We start from the raw sequence: 16,072 nt of genomic DNA, 5'->3' as shown, positions 1-16,072 counted from the left end.
CCCCCCTGCAAACATACAGGATTGACCTCTGGTAGCAAACAGAAGCCAGAACCCAACCAAACAATGTAGTGCAAGACCCCACAGAAACATTGCCAGACAGGGCACTGCTTAACAAACGGAAGTGGGGCACTCTCAACAGAGCGAGAGCGGGAGTTTGTAGGATGGGAGACAATATGGTGAAGTGGGGTTTAAAGACCAGCGAATACTGTGAGTGTGGCAAAAGCGTGCAGAACATTGAACACATTCTGCGCAACTGCCCACTCTCACCTGATTTAGCTGACACTGACCTTCTCAACATCAAACAAACAACACTAGAGTGGCTGGCTGGCTGGTGTGACAAGCTGTGATGATGATGATGATAGGTTGGGGCAGGGTTCAACAGTTGGTTTATAGTTGAGAACAATATTCTTAAATCGCTGCTATTTTCTGTAATAATCTTGGGAAAATGGGTTCTACTTGCAGAGCGTATAGCAGCATTAAAGGAGGCTAGTTTTTCTTCAAATATATTATGGTGGACCTCTAGCCCTGTTTTCCTCCAATTTCTTTCAGCTACTCTGCATGAGCTCTTGAGTTCACAGACAGTATTGCTTTACCATGGTGACCATATTGCTGAATGATTTCTTTTTCGCCCTAAGTGGGGCCACTGTGTTTAATATATTTGCCAAGTTATTGTTGAAAGAATCAACCATTTTATTTACTGAGCTATTGAGGTCACATGGGTCTGAAAGACTTATCAAGTATCCTTATCAAATGACTTACCAAATATTATTATTAAATTAATATTTTTTAAATTGTATATTTTTGAAGGAGAGGTTTACTAGTGTTGTACTGGGTGGATTTAAAATAGAGTTTCAGGGGATGGGAACCAGAGCACCTGCACAGAGAGTGGAGTGGTTGCGAGGAAAGACGTTGTTAAGCTGACATAAACAGTCATAATTTGAAAAGTTGAGCATGGTGGAACTAACGTTCTGAGTTGTGTACATTTCAATGCAGAAGAGTAGAGTACAGTAGAGTATGGTTAGGCATGGATCAGCACATGGAATTATGACATTGTAGCCATCAGCGAGAGTTGGTTGCAGGAGAAGCAGGATCGGCAGCTGAATATTCCAATGTTCTGTTTTAGACAGATTAGAGCAGGAGGGATTAAAGGAGAAGGGGTGGAATTACTAGTCAGGGAAAATGTCACAGCAGCGTTCATGTGGGACAGACTGAAGAGCTCATCTATTGAGGCTGTATGGGTGGAACTGTGGAATAAGAAAGATATGACCACATTAATGGGATTATATTATAGACCAGCCAACAGCCTGCGGGATTTAGAGGAACAAATTTGTCGAGAGTTCACAGACTCTTGGAAGAAACAAAGTTATGATGGTGATTTTAACTTTCCATATATTGACTAGGAATCTAGTGCTGTAAAAGGCTGGAGCGGACAGTCTGTCAAGTGTGCTCAGGAAAGTTTCCTTAGTCAGTGCATAGATGTTCTAAAATGGAGAGAGTGTGATACTAGATCTCTCGTTAGGGAATGAGACGGGGTAGAAGACAAAAGTTTGTGTAAGGGAACAGTTTGCATCTAGTGATCATAATGCCATCAGTTTCAAGATGGTTATGGAGAAGGATAGGTCTGGTCCTTGGGTTGAGATTTCAAATTGTAGAAATGCCACTTTGATTGGATCTGGCAAGTGTAGATTTGGACCGGTTGCTTTCTGGCAAAGGTGTAATTACTAAGTGGGATTCCTTCAAAAGTGAAATTTTTGAGAGTACAGTTTGTATGTTTCTGTCAGAATAAAAAGCAAAGCTAACAGGTTCAGGGAACCTTGCTTTTTGAGAGATTTGGAAGCCCTTGTTAAGAAAAAGAATGAGATGCATAGCAGGTATAGGCAGGATGGAGCAAATAAGGAACTTGAGGAGTATAAGAAATCCAAGAGAATACTATATTAAGAAGAAAATTGAGAAGTTAGGAGAGCTAAAAGAAGGCATGAAGTTGCCCTAGCAGACAAGGTGAAGGACAATCTTAAGGGATCGTTGTCTCGCAAAATCATATTTGCAGATTCGGTAAGTGGGACAGAGGACATTGAGTAAGCACTGTTAACTATTTATTTACAAACAAACAGTGAAAAAAAAACAATTTCAGGATGTATATTGTATACATTTCTGACATTAAATGTACCTATTGAACCTATTGAAACATGCAGTCAAGCATCTATGTCAAGCAAGTACTTATCTAAGCCCCTTAAATTACACTAAACATTTAATAACACTTCTAACTTGAACAGGTACTTTGTTAAGTCTCAAGTTACCCAACTACATTCAACAAGTAGGTACTTATCAAGGTGTGTGTGTGCGGACCCTCCTATCTGCATCACACTTTCCCAATGGTTCTTCAGTGCTGGCTGTGATCCAAGGGGAAGGGAGCCCTTTGCGAAAAGAGACAGAACATCCTGAATGAACAATTCTTATACCCCTGAGGTGCCCAAAAACGGAAGCCAGTGCTGTTGGTGAAAGCCAGCTAATGGAGAGAGCTGCCACATCCTTTGAACTGGCCAATCAGCAGCTAGAACTGTGGAAGAGGCTTTCAACTGCCAGGTAAGATAACCCTTTGTGTTATATTCCTCCTCTTGAAAGATGTTACACTGTGATAATTCAGCCCTCAGGCCAGTATAACCCCTGCAAATGCTCCACGAAACTACATACAAAATGTAAGACTACAATACCCAGTGCAAAGCTTAAAGAGAGCTCTTCTGTAGTGGGCTGCAGTCAACACGGGGTCAATAAAAAAAAAATCGTTTCAGCAGACACTGTTGTAGTGGGGCAATATCAGAGTGGTCTGGCTTTGGCTCAACAGGCTGAGAAGAGAATAGGCTTGGGCAAGCACAGGTAGAGGTTCTAAGTACTGTAAGTGTCTAGTAAGTTTTTGTTTCCTCTTAGGACAAAGCCAGTGCTCTGAGAGTGGGTTTGGAGGTAGTGGTATGTTCTTTGTGTACTCTGTAAGTCAGCACAATATAGTGGGCCGAAGGATCTGGACTGTACTGTATATCCTCAGCCCTGTCCGTGATATACCATTTCTATTTAATGATTGAAGGCCGTTGGGCATGGCCCTCCTTGTGAATCGCATTGTTCGAATCCTATGCATCGTAAGGAGATGAGGTCACAACGTGACTGGCTAAGAGGCTGTCTGGTGTTCAATAGCCAGGAGGGCCCAACTGCCGGACAACAACTGCCTCTTGAAGGGGTGTATTAGGTCACTGCCTAGGGAAAAGTCTTCGTCCAAAATCCTAAGGGGACATAATACCCCTTCAACACCTGCCATGGGCTCCACCTTGACCACTCTAGTGGTAGCTGAAACCTGGAGCTCAAAGGGTACCCCATTCCGTCTGGGGGCTAATGGGAGAGCCTATGCCACGGACTGCTTAGCATCTTTGAAGGCCGCTTGCTTTATGGGACCCGATCGGAAAGCAGTCTTTTTGCAAGAGGCCTGATATAGAGGAATAATATGATCAGGAAGGGGATACATTGGCACCAATACCCAAAAAGTCTTAAAAAGCATTGAGTCTTCTCCTTGGAAGTGGGGACCATTGCATTCATCTTCTTGTGCTTGGCCTTATCAGGTACTTCCTGTTGCACAGAATGCCACTGTATGCCCAGTGTATGCACAGACTGGGGTCCTGTATCTTATCAGGGTTGATAGACCAACACCGCTCCCTCAGGAAGGTAATCAATTCATCCAGTGCCTGCCTCACTACATCATGCAAAGGTTCCTGTAATGGAACATTGAGATGTTAGGGTCTAGCTGTATCCCCTGTAAATCTTGAGCTACCAAGCCGTGCACAATGTGTATATACCCCCAGGGGAGGTGACAAAAGGCAAACTCTGACCCTCCCATGTGACGTTGAATTGGTCCTGTGACTCCAGTCTCAGGAAATGGAGGAAAAAAGCATTGGCCAGGTCCAGGTCCACTACCACGTACCAATGCTCCCCCTCCTTACATTCTAAGTCCTCGATAAAGGTCACCATACCTGGAACAGATGCTGTGAGGAGCGACTCATGCTTGTTCCATTCTCTATAGTCAACCATCATTCATCATATCCCACCCCCCACTTCCGCATTGAAGCCGAGCTATTATAGGGGGAGATGATGGGGTGAATGACTTTCTTCTTCAGCAGGGCATCTACAGCCTCTCCAATCTTTTTGGTGCCTCCTGGGATCCGGTACTGTTTGGTGTTGACTACCTTCCAAGGAAACAAATTTACCAAAGGCTCCTACTTGGCCAGTCCCTCCAGTAGCTTCGCCCTGGCTACCCCAAAGTTAAAATGACCCTTTCTTGTTCACAGGGATATACCCTTTTGCACATTCATACTCTGAATGCACTCGGGAGACGCCGCTGCAAAGACAGTCAAGGGTTCTCACTGTCCTGGTCCAATGACCACCTGGAGGGTAACCTCCCAGATGGCAAAAGGGGAACCCCCAAACTTTGTTGTACCCCAGGGGACCTGCCAGCTGTCGGGGGTTACCTGGAATGATAAGATGCTTGGCACCGATGTTCACCAATGGCAAAACAAATCGCTGCACATTCCCTTTCCTTTAATACCTGCAATGGGTACATAAGGACTGAGGCCTCCCTGCCAGGAACGGGCTGCTGACCATATCTGCTGGGACCCCTGTCCTCATCCATATGTGAGTGGAACGTGAGAACACCACCCACTGCCTGATCCTTGTTGCCACTGGAGGTCCACCAGTGCCCTTTGTAGGGCCTCCAGCAGGGGATATAGGGAACTCTGATCCAGAGACACAGAAACTGATGAGGGAGCAAACGAACCCTTATCCAGGAAGGGCTGAAAAGATGAACAACCTCCCTTAACAATTCCCTTGCCCAACTATCCCTCTCAGTATTCCCTCCACATCACATAGCAGGTGGGAGTGGGAACCCCATCGACCTGTTCGACCAGGACCTCTGCCCTAAGCAGTGCTCTAAACATCTCCTTCCAGGTTACACAGAATCCCCCATTCCCCGTCTGTTTACTTGAATTCCAGTACCGCTATCCATTACTTCTGCCACAAGCCACCAAATTGCTGCTTTTATTGTACCCCTGACTGCCGGTCACATTAAAGGCAGAACCACCCCTTTCAAGTGGTAAGCCACTGTCATTACCAAATGCCCTACCATGACAGCAGATAGATCAGAATCGCCTGGCAGGCAATCACTATCACTGTATAAACCTGTAATTAGAGCCCATTGGTGACGGCTCTGGTCCCTTCCTCTTCTTGCACGGTGCTTTAAATCCCACTCAAAAACAGAAGGGTACCTGTCCTCGATTGCCACCCAATTTACTATCCTTAAGCGGACAGAATGGTATCCTCCAGGCATTATTCACTACAACACCCCTCCCCCCCCCATTAGGGTACCCATCTCTAATAGATGGGCTCATTCCGGTGGCACCATAATATCATATCCTCAACAACCATGTGGCCAGAGGTTCTCCTGGCTTCTGTCTGTACCTATCCCCCAATCCCACTAGTTCCTTGACAGAGAACTCCTGATCAGTGTAATGCTCCCTCTGTGTTCCCTGTCCTCCTCCTATCCCGTGAGGGAGAAGCACCCTATGATGGGTATGGGACAGCATGATCACTGGTCTGGCCTGTACTGTTCTGGGTACACAGAGTGAGATTGATCATTTTAGGGGAGAGTTATAGACTCCACTCTACTCTCTCTTCCCACTTCTCACTATCCAGCCAGATATCCTCATCCCCAATCCATGTGTTGGGGTCATCTCCCCACAGCATCAAGGTTCAGACCTTAATGGGATCCAACTGCCAATTAGCTTGTCGAGCAGACTCTATTGGTTGCACCTTCACTAGTTGACAGACTATGTCTGTATCCTTGTCTTCAAGCTCTTTGGCCCAATCTGTGCTGACCGAGCAGCTTCCCCCATAGTGGTACAGCACTGGTGCAGCACCTCCACCTCGTTCTTTAGACTTACTATCTCCTGCTCTCTCTGTGCAGTCATCTCATGCTGATAATTTACGATGGCTTCCAGCACTGAAAAAAGCATCCATTTGGCTACCCTTTTTGTCTGGGAAACCTACCTCTTTTAGCATGGACACAACATGATGTCCAATCTCTCCCCATGGGAGTTCAGCTTGTCTAACCAATCCATTGACGTGTCATGGCCCGCTACTAGATAGCTGAGACTGCCAAACCCAGCATTATTGTCTGTCCACCCTAGGACTCAGTACTCCTCACACAAGTGGTGCTCTCACTTTCTCTTAACTCCGAACATTTTAAACTCCTGTTACACTCATTGAATCTTGCTCACTATGCCAAATGGAAGCAGATTTGCAGATTCAGTAAGTGGGACAGAAGACATTGAATCCAAGTCAGCACATTAACTATTTATTTACAAACAAAGAAACACTCAACCAAGCATCTAAGACCCTAAGATATAGGAACAGAATTAGGCCATTCAGCCCATCAAGTCTGCTCCACTATTCCATCATGGCTGATCCCAGATTCCGCTCAACCCCATACACCTCCCTTCTCACCATAACCTGACCAATCAGGAAACTATCAATTTCCATTTAAAATATTCCCAGGGTCTATACTTCCATAGCTGTCTGTGGCAGAGCATTCCACAGATTCACTACTCTCTGGCAAAAAAAAAATCCTCTTAAACTCTGTTGGAAAGTGTCATCACTTAATTTTGAGGCTGTGTCCCCTAGTTCTCCACCATAGGAAACATCCTTTCCTAGTCCTTTCAACATTTTGTAGGTTTCAATGAGATTCCCCCCACTTTCTTCCAAATTCCACTGAGTACAGACCCAAAGCTGCCAAATGCTCCTCATAAGTTAACCCCTTTATTTTCGGAATTATCCTTGTGAGCTTCCTCTGGACTATCTCCAATGAGAACATATTCTTTCTGAGATTTGGGGCCCAAAACTGTTGACAAAACTCCAAGTGCGGCCTGGCCAGTGTCTTATAAAGACTCGACATTATCTCCTTGTTTTTATATTCTATTCCCTTTCTTTACCACAGACTCAACCTGTAAATTAACCTTCTGGGAGACTTTCAAGAGGACTTTCAAGTTGCTTTGCACCTCTGATGTTTGAATTTTCTCCCCATTTAGATAATAGTCTGCACTTCTGTTCCTTTTACCAAAATGCATTATCATGCATGTCCCAACACAGTATTTCATCTGCTACTTTTTGTCCATTCTTCCAAATTGTCTAAGCCTTCTGCAATCACATTGCTTCCTCAACACTTACCCCTCCACCTTTCTTCATATCATCTGCAAACCTTTACACAAAGCCATCAATTCCATTATCTAAATCATTGACAAACAATGTGAAAGGTAGTCGTCCCAATACTGACTCCTGACGAACACAGCTAGTTACTGGCAAACAACCAGAAAAGGCCCCTTTTATTCCCACTCCCTGCCTCCTTTCTCTCAGCCATTCCTCTATCCCTGCCAGTATTTTTCCTGTAATGCCATGGATGCAGTCTCACGTGTGGCACCTTATCGAATGCCTTCTGAAAATCCACGGAAGTGACATCCATTGCCTCTTCCATATCCACTCTGGTTGTTATTTCCTCGAAAAACTCTAACAGATTTGTCTGGCAAGATTTCCCTTTACAGAAACCTCGTTGACTTTGACTTAGCTTTAGTCTCCAAGTACCCTGAATCTTCATCCTTAATAATGGATTCCAATGCTTTCCCAACCACTGAGGTTAGGCTAAGTGGCCTATAATATACTTTCTTTTGGCTTCCTCCCTTCTTAAAGAGTGGAGTGACATGTAGGTGAAACAAGTACTTATCTAAGCCTCTTGTTACAAAACTACAGCACTAAACATTGAATAATACTTTGAACTCTAACAGGTACTTTGTTAAATCCCAAGTTACACAACCACAGCACTGAACATTCAACAAACTGACACTTATCTAATTGTATGCATTGGTCCTCCTATCTGCCGCACCTTTCCCAATGGTTCAGCCATGGTCATGAACCAGTCTGAAGGGAGTCACTAGTAAAAGGACACAGAGCATCGCACCCACACTATTCTTATACTGCTAGGGTGCCTAATACCAGAAGCTGGGACTGAGAGAGCCAGTCAATGGAAGAAGCTGTCACATCCTACAAAAGGGAAAATCTGTGACCAGCATGGCAGGGACAGCTGTTGACTGGCAGGTAAGAAAAGAGTGGTTGTCTATGCATGAAGCCAATGGAGATGGAGAGATCTTAAATGGATTTTTTGTATCTCTGTTTACTTGGGAGATGGTCTTAGAGTCTATAGAAGTGAAGCATAGCAGCAATGAAGTCAAGAACCCCATACAGGTGTCAGATGAGGAGAATTTGCTTTCTTGAGGCAAATTAGTGTGGATAAATCCCCAGGCCTGACAAGGTGTACCCTCAGAAATTGTGAAGGGCAAGTGCAGTAATGCAGGCTCCCTAGCAGACATATTTAAAGCATCCTTAGCCCTGGTTGAGATGGAGGATTGGAGGACAGCTGATGCTGTTTCATTGTTTGAGAAAGATCTTAAGCCAGTAGATCATAGGCTGGCGAGCCTGATGTAAGTTATGAGAAGGTATTCTCAGGGACTGGATATATATAATTATTTGGATAGACAGGGAATGATTAGGGATAGTCAACGTGGCTTTGTGAATTGTAGGTCATGATTAATCAATATTATAGAGGGTTTCGAGGAAGTTACCAGGAATGTTGATGAAGTCAAGGCAGTGGATGCTGTGTCATAGACTTTAGTAAGGTATTTGACAAGGTCCTGCATAAGATATGGGTCAAGAAGGTTCACTCACTTGGCATTCAAGATAAGATAGAAAATGGGCTTCATGGGGGAAGCCAGAGAATGGTATTAGATGGTTTCTTTTCTAACTGGAGGCTTATGATGAGTGAAGTTTCCAGGGATCAGTGCTGTGTTGATTGTTGTTTGTCATCTGTATCAATAATCTGGATGATAATGTTGTAAACTGAATTGCCGAATGTGCAGATGACACCAAGATTGGGAGTGTAGTGGACAGCGAGGAAGACAATCATAGCATACAGCATGATCTGGACCAGCTGGAAAATGGGCTGAAGAATGACAGATGGTATTTAATGCAGACAAGTGACAGGTGTTGCACTTCAGGAGGACAAACCAAGGTAGGTCATACACAGTGAGTGGTAGGGCACTGGGGAGTGTGGTAGATCTAAGGGATCTAGAAATACAGGTCCATAATTCATTGGAAGTGGTGTCCCAGGTAGACATGGCCATAATGAAAACTTTCGGCACATTGGCCTTCATAAATCAACATATTGTGTACCAGAGTTGAGATGCTATGTTGAAGTTGTCTAAGACCTTGGTGTGGCCTACTGTGTGCAGTTTTGTTCATCACCTAGAGGAAAGATGTCAATAAGTTTGAAGATGTGCAGAGAAAATTTACAAGGAAGTTTCCAGGACTTGTGGACGAGAGTTATAGGAAAAGATTGAATAGTTTAGAACTTTATTCCCTGCAGTGTATAAGAATGCGGGGAGATTTAATGGAATTACAAAATTATGAGGAGTAAAGATAGAGTAATTGCAGCAGGGTTTTTCCACTGAAGTTGGGTGACACTACAACTACAGGTCATGGGTTAAGGGTGGAAGGTGAAATGTTTAAGGGGAAAATGGTGGGGGAGCCTCTTCAAATAGAGGCCGGTGAGAGTGTGGAACGAGCTGTCAGCTTAAGTGGTGGATGCGGGTTTGACATCAGCATTTCAGAGAAATTTGTTTAGTTACATGGAGGGGAGGAGTATGGTGGGCTATGGTCGGGGTGCAGGTCGATGGGCCTTGGCAGATTACTGCGTTGGCATGGATCAGATGGACTAAAGGCTTTGCTCCTGCACTGTAGTGTTCTGTGAGTCCATGATTCCATCTCAGGGTCATTTTTTTCACACTGAGAAAGATGAGTATATGAAATGAAGTTCCAGCATAAGTGGTAGTGTTGGATACAATTACGCAATTAAAGACATTTGGACAGATACATGGATAGGAAATTTTTATGGCCAAATACAGACAAATGCTCAGTTTGACAATTTTGTCGAGATGCATGTTGGGCCAAAGGGCCTTTTTTTGTACTGTACAGCTCTATGGCATTCAGCACTGGGACAGAGAATGTGCAGGAGAATAAAGGGGAAAAAAGGAAGGCAGCAGATGATAGTTTCTAATGAGACTGAGAATTAAATGTTAACCTGATACCTGCAATCAATACCTCATTTTTATTTCACTAACCTTTTAAAGACGTTCCCATACACCCCTTTTGCTGACTGTCACATCTCCGACCAACACAAAATATTCCAGTCCATGTCACAAATGCAATCCAACTTGGTCACAACAAATAATCTGAAACAAAAACAGAAAATGTTCTTAAACACTCAACAAATCAGGCAGAATTTGAGGAAAGTGAAGCAGAATTAACATTTCAGGAGTGAGACCCTTCATCAGATTTACAAAGATAAATCAGCTGATTATTCTTTTGTGCATCGCTAGTGGCTGTGCTTCATGTGTATGGTTCGTGGAAGGCTGGTGATTTGCAAAGAAGGTTGCAAGTGTTAGAGGACAACCTGAAGCTGCTATGCACTGAGAAGAGCTGATGTAGATTGTTGCCCTCGATACCAAGAGAATACACTCTGGGCTGGCAAACCGTTGGTTAACAACAAGGGGATGGATGAAATGACAGGTGACAGATCACTATCTACTCCTCAGAGGGAAAAGGTAGAGACGGAGAGGTGTCCAGGCTATGAAATGTGATGCAAACTGCAGAGCAATGTGTGTGAGATTGCAATGAAGTACTAGAATATTGATATAATACTTGATCAATAAACATTGTTAGTAGGTGGATGATAAGGACGTAGTGTATTGAGCATTCTGCTTTGGTATTGGTATGGTTGGTAGGTTGTCATATTTAAAGTTACAATCACTGCCAAACACTTGTGAGATCATCAGCTTATGACACTGTGAAAAGGTTCTTAGGGCCTGATTTCTGATATGGTCCTCTATTGCTGTCAGTTCTCACTGGGTGTTGAGTGCACATCTAAAGGTCACACAGACATCTGGAAAAAGGACAGCCCTCCTACTTTCCCTCTTTTCTGAAGCTTTTGTTGCAACAATTGAAAACCTTGCAGCTGCTTTCCCCCATTTTACACTGGATATCTACTCCGGGCATGATTAACTTTCTGCATCGTGGACGATGCTTCCTCCAGCCAAGGCAAATCTGCCCCTTTAGGGATGTGGATTATCTTTAGAAGAGATTATAGTGAAAGAAATTAAGCCTGCAGAAATATCTAACAGCCCTTTTAACATGATGCTTACAAAAAATATCATTACAGATCAATGCCACAGGGCAGGCATTTGGGTGTATTTTTGAAAAGTACAACTGAATCATGCTTGCCATTCTCTGACCTTGTCTAGTTTGGTGTTATTGCTGTCAAGTAGATCAGATCCTGACATTATCAGGTTCTAATCCAATTAGAAATTTTCCCTTCTTATTTTGTCAGATGTTTGTTGAGGTGTGATTGAAATGAGACTCGGACAGAAATTTACGTTGGGGTTTTACTTCTGTGACGTCATTGATATTGAGCAGTTCATCTTCATTTAGGTGGTTGCTATGTGCTGAAGAATCATGGCTTGAAGCTTTATGCTTTTGTATTAAAAAACATGTGTTAAATAAATCTTTATTTATCATTAGTCCTATCTCAAGTACCTTTTGCCTTAATGCAAACAATCTGTTCTGATTCAATTGAAAGGATTGAGAGCACTCTATGAGATGCTCCTATATCACCCAATATCAATAATGTAACTCTAAGTGTACAAGAACAAAAGTAAAAATTAGGCTCCATCAACATTAATCAAAACAAATCCACTTTCTATCTTACCTTTCAATATTTTGTGTCACCTTTAAAAATTGATGGTAAATTGGTAAATCACAGGTAATTGTTGAACTAGATTGGTGGCAATGCTATGTTGTCACCAGAAACATGGCAACACTTATAGGCTGCCCCCTTAACCTGTTAGTCTTTGACACAAAATGATGCAAGTGGTTAAAAACAACATTTTATTTAGGATAATTCCAGAAGTTGACCACCATTATTTAAATTTATCTAAATCTGCAAGGTGAAATCCATTATTGGTTATACCTTTGTCTGAAAGTATCTTATGATAGGAGTAAAAACAATTGAAATTCAGCAGACTTGCTTATTGCTCATCAATGCGCTACCAGAAACATTATACTTACTTTGTATCTTCAGATCTTAAAAGGAAAACCCACAAAATATTCCCTTTATTGACAGCTCTTACATTTGTAAATGCTTTACTGGCAAAGGTCAGTTATGAAGATCATAAAGTTCGACAAACCAATTAGCTGGTTTAAAGTGCACATTAGAAATCTAATTAAGTTTGGAATTAAGAACATTTTGTACTGGTCCTTTTATGCAAGAAGAGAATGAAAGCAAAAAAAAAATGTCAGAAAATTAATGGAAAGGTTTTTACTTTAAATCCAGATTTTTGCTGATATAAGTAATTTTATGATCTCAAGTAATGGCTAATAGGAGATTAATAAAAATTTCTATTATCAGTATCTTTAAAAGAACAGAAGAGGAAAATTCAACAAGATATTGTTAAAAAAATAATTTAAGAGCAGGGAAGTTGTGCTGCAACTGCCAGGTACTGGTGAGGCCACACCTGGAATCCTGTGCACAACTCTGGTCTCCTTACTTGAGGAAAGATACATTGGATTTGGAGGTGGTACAGAGGAAGTTCACCAGAAATGAGGGGGTTGGCCTATGAAGAGTCTAAGTTGCCTGAAACTATGTTCACTGGAATCAGAAGAATGAGATGGGATATTAAAAAAGTATAAAGAATTATGAAACCAGTGGATAAGATAGAGGCAGGAAAGCTGATACCACTGGTAAGTGAACCTAAAACTAGGGGATATAGCCTCAAGATTCAAGGGAAAAGATTTAGGATGAAGGTGAGAAGAAAGTGCTTTTCCCCTTAAAAGTAATGAATCTGTGTCATTCTCTGCCCAAGAAAGCTGTAGAAGCCATTTTATTCAATATACTTAAGATAGAGTTTGATAAATTTGGGCATAACAGGGGAATTAAGGGTGATGGGGAAAAGACAGGTAGGTGGAGCAGAGCCCACAGACTGATCAGTCAAGGTACCCTAGCAGAGCAGGTACAATGGACCAGGTGGCACATTCCTGTTCCTATTCTTTATGTTCTTAATGACACATCAGAAATATTTCTCATTTGATTGGGATACTGTGGGAAATTATAATCATTTTAGTTATTGGCTTTTGAGGGGATAGACGGGAGTTTTTCCAGAATGGTATAGTGATTATAGATTTCAGTTGCATGGAACTGTTACAGATAGCAGCATTGTTCTTCTAACAGCAGAGTATATTAAAAGGATATTTTATAGTATTTAGAATAGGATCTTTGATGCAAGTCTAATGTGTGTTTCTTCCAGGTTCCCCAGGTTAATTGGTCATGGTAAATTGCCGATTAGATTAGGGTTAAATCTGAGGTTGCTGGGTGGGGTGGCTCAAGGAGCTGGAATGGCCTATTCCACATTGTACCTCAATAAATAAATGAATAGAATTTACTTCAGTGGTAGATAGGTAGGGGATACAAAATTCAGGTAGTTGATAGAAAATCCTTCAATGGCATGAGTGAAAAAGTAATTCCTAAGATCTTGTGTCCTGGATAGTGGATAGAACTGGATTCAACATTAACACTGGAGTAAAGTTCAATAGATGAAGGTACCCAAAGAACAGGTTTCAATTCCTGCTGTAAACACACAGTTTGACTGCATTTGTATTAGTTTTGGCATCAAATGACCTTTGTTACCTCTGATGACTTCAAGTTTTTTCAACCGCATGCACAGCTTTGTCTGGGAGAAGAGAATAGAGGTAAACATATGGGGAAAAAAAGCAAGTATTCAAGCCTTTCCTTGCACACCATCACCGCAAATAAATTAATTTGTTCTAAATAAATGTTATCATGGAACAACTTATTGGGTCAGAACTAATTGGGAAAATGACAAGAGCAGTAAAGGATAATTATTGTCAGGATCATGCTGTGTTCTCTCTCCAGGGTCAGCACTGTCATTACTGTGTTGTTGCTTATATGGCAGCTATTCTGAACACAACATAACTGATCACAACCACACAGAGATGCAAAACAGGTGATTAGGAATTAACAAAATTTGAAAACCACGGAAAAATCAAATAGGTCTACTTGACAACAATTACAAACGTACAAATGAGAACATTGGAACATAAGGCTATTTAATTCCTTGCATTTGATTTCCATTTTATTAGATATATGACAGAGTCTGAACAAATCTGCTCCAGTGTTTCTATATTTTTTAATTCTTACTTGAAAAACAGTAATCACAAGGTAATTCAGTACATTTTATTTAATAGAGATGCATCCCTTTGCTGTTGAAAAGAAGACGAGTGGTATTTTCATTTAGGCTCTTCCAGATGCAGAGGGAGATAGTAAATAAATTATAGAATTAAAGCTTAGAGTCAAATGTTCAGCCATATTGCCTTATTACAGAATTGCAGAAGTGACACAATAAGTCAAGAGATTCTCTCCTACTGCTAGGGAAGGCTGGTGCAGGGTTCTGAGTTGGATGATCACCCATGATCATACTGAATGGCGGTGCAGGCTCGAAGGGCCGAATGGCCTACTCCTGCACCTATTTTCTATCTATCTATTTCTTATAACCTTATGTTCAAATGCCACCTGAATTTTGGCCACTTAGACCATTGTACAGCCTTTTTGTCAGTCTTTTGCTGAAACTGTTGTTGGTCTGCAGAGACCTTCCTGCGCCATGTATGATATCAATCTGTGGATATCAATTGTTACCCTAACTCCTCACCCCAGCGTTCTGTGACTTATTGTGGTAGAATTGCGATAATGTTAATGCAGTAAATTGCAGAGGCAATTCTGCTTGCAAGACACAAAAAGAGGCTTTGGAAGTTACTGCACTCTTCATTAAAGAATTAACTTTGTTAAATTATTAAGCATTTCTCATATCATAGAGAATAAATCAGGGAGATGCTGAAGCATGGTGTTGAAAATTCTTATTAATTAGAATTATGAAAATTGAAAGATTGTGTCTCAGTCTGTAAAATGAATAGCAGATATGATCGTTCCCACTTGTCGTAACACATGAATGCGTCAATGAACTGTGTGATTCAACTGATAGTAAACAAAGCAAAAAGATAAAGCCACAGACGCCACTGCATTTTCAGGGAAAAAAAACTAAATTGTCTAAAGAATGGAGAGAGTTGAAGGAAGGGTTTACAGAACACATTGAACTAGCTGTGGCAAATAAGCTAGAGCAGATGAAAACAAATATGTTATTGTATCTCTATGGCCACAAGGGGAAAGACTTGTACCAGAATACAAAGCCTATGAATTAGACCTTGCAGAATGAATAAATGCTTTACAAGCATAGTGCAACCCACCTAGAATGAAATAGTTGTTTTGTTTTACTTGCAATCAGGAGCACGAAGAACCCTTTGATATACTCTTAATAAAACAAATAGGTTAAAATTTAACCTTTTCACAAATTTGAAGTACTCACATATCAGAGAATGATTGGATTTTTTGTAGAAATAATGAATCCAGCCTAAGGGAACATGAAGCGCATAACTAGCAAAGTGCATATAGAAATGCAAAGTTCCTGAGCTGTCCAGATCCAGTGTCGAAATGCTGACTGGCTGAAGGCAGAAATTGTATAAGGTGAAACATGAGGAAGAAGGTAAAAAAAATGTAGAAAGGTTGCTTAGATGTTCAAAGCTCAAAGTAAATTTCATTATCAAAGTACACATCAGTCAGCATATTCATTTTCTTGTGGGCATACTCAGCCAATCTATAGACTAGTAACTATAACAGGATAAATGAAAGATCAGGCAAAATGCAGAACACAACAAACTGTGCAAATGCAAATAAATTATGAACATAGCAATAAATAATGAGATAATGAGACAAAGAGTCCTTGAAAGTGAGATCACTGTTTGTGGGGAACATTTC

At 41.6% G+C, this 16,072-nt stretch overlaps 1 long non-coding RNA gene across 2 annotated transcripts in view; it reads right to left on the bottom strand.

Annotated features, from left to right (window-relative positions):
- The window catches only part of LOC134356321 (uncharacterized), a 77,270-nt gene that overhangs the window by 18,433 nt on the left and 42,765 nt on the right, over positions 1 to 16,072 (bottom strand). The window contains exons 2-3 of one of the 2 annotated variants that reach the window (XR_010020339.1): positions 10,257 to 10,367; positions 3,630 to 3,755 (exon numbers count right to left, since the gene is read on the bottom strand). This is a non-coding gene — a long non-coding RNA (uncharacterized LOC134356321). Of the gene's footprint in view, positions 1 to 3,629; positions 3,756 to 10,256; positions 10,368 to 16,072 lie in introns of those variants that run through there. The other variant, XR_010020342.1, reaches the window with a different exon arrangement.

The sequence above is a fragment of the Mobula hypostoma genome, chromosome 1 (assembly GCF_963921235.1).
Source record: "Mobula hypostoma chromosome 1, sMobHyp1.1, whole genome shotgun sequence".
In the NCBI taxonomy this organism is placed as follows: Eukaryota; Metazoa; Chordata; class Chondrichthyes; order Myliobatiformes; family Myliobatidae; genus Mobula; species Mobula hypostoma.
Note: the sequence above shows the minus strand (reverse complement) of the source record. Positions and strands in the feature narration are given on the sequence as shown.